This window comes from Atractosteus spatula, chromosome 10, assembly GCF_055471065.1.
Source record: "Atractosteus spatula isolate fAtrSpa1 chromosome 10, fAtrSpa1.hap1, whole genome shotgun sequence".
Lineage (NCBI taxonomy): Eukaryota > Metazoa > Chordata > Actinopteri > Semionotiformes > Lepisosteidae > Atractosteus > Atractosteus spatula.
Genome location: NC_142715.1, coordinates 23,030,684 through 23,031,532, shown reverse-complemented (window position 1 = coordinate 23,031,532; position 849 = coordinate 23,030,684).

Sequence of the window (849 nt, the reverse complement as noted above, 5' to 3'; positions counted from 1 at the left end):
CAGATATTTAGTCTCAAAACTACATAACTCAGGATTTTTTTTCCTTGATGGCAGCATTGGCTTCTGTTATTTAGATTCAACCACTGAAGAGGTTGGTTTTGTGTTTTTAGCTATTGAACATAACTGGTAAGTTTAAGTCAGTTCTTGTAACTCTTTCCGCTCGAAAGCGCTGTATTAATACCGGCGCACCTGTCTCCACAGGAAAGTTATTGCTGTTCCCAAACCAATGTACTGCAGCTTGTGGCCACGTGTTCCTGCTGTCAGCCTGTGATACCATGTTCTTCCACCGCTAGAAATATTACTGCTCTAGTACAGTAGTAAAAGAGGAAACAAATGCAAACACCGTTTAGAAAAAACACACACGTCTCAGGCCTTAACCACGACAAGGATGGGATTGGAACCTAGACGAGCAGAGCACAATGGATTAGCAATCCAAAAAGTGACTCCTGTTTAATTTTCTTTTCGCTTGCTCGATTTGTAGTACGCTCCTCAATCCTTACAACCGATAAACAAAACGGCTTCATGTGCCACAGCATTCTGCTGCAGGTACGGTTTGCACCGTGTATTGGGCGAACCCGAATGAAACATTTCAAATATGTGAAGAATTTCATGAAACCTGACAAAAGATCAAAGCCAATGTCAACAATTTAGAGCCTGTAGGTAGCTTCAACAGAACAAAACGATCTGAAGCCGCAATTCTTTCACAGAGTGTATTGTGACACTCCCCGGTGTTGCTATTACTGCTACATCTGCTGCCGTTGGTTAAAACTCTACTCAGCGGGCAAGTAAAGTTGTACAAGGAATAGACTACTTTGAGCCAACCAAATTCCATTATGTGAATTTAAGCTT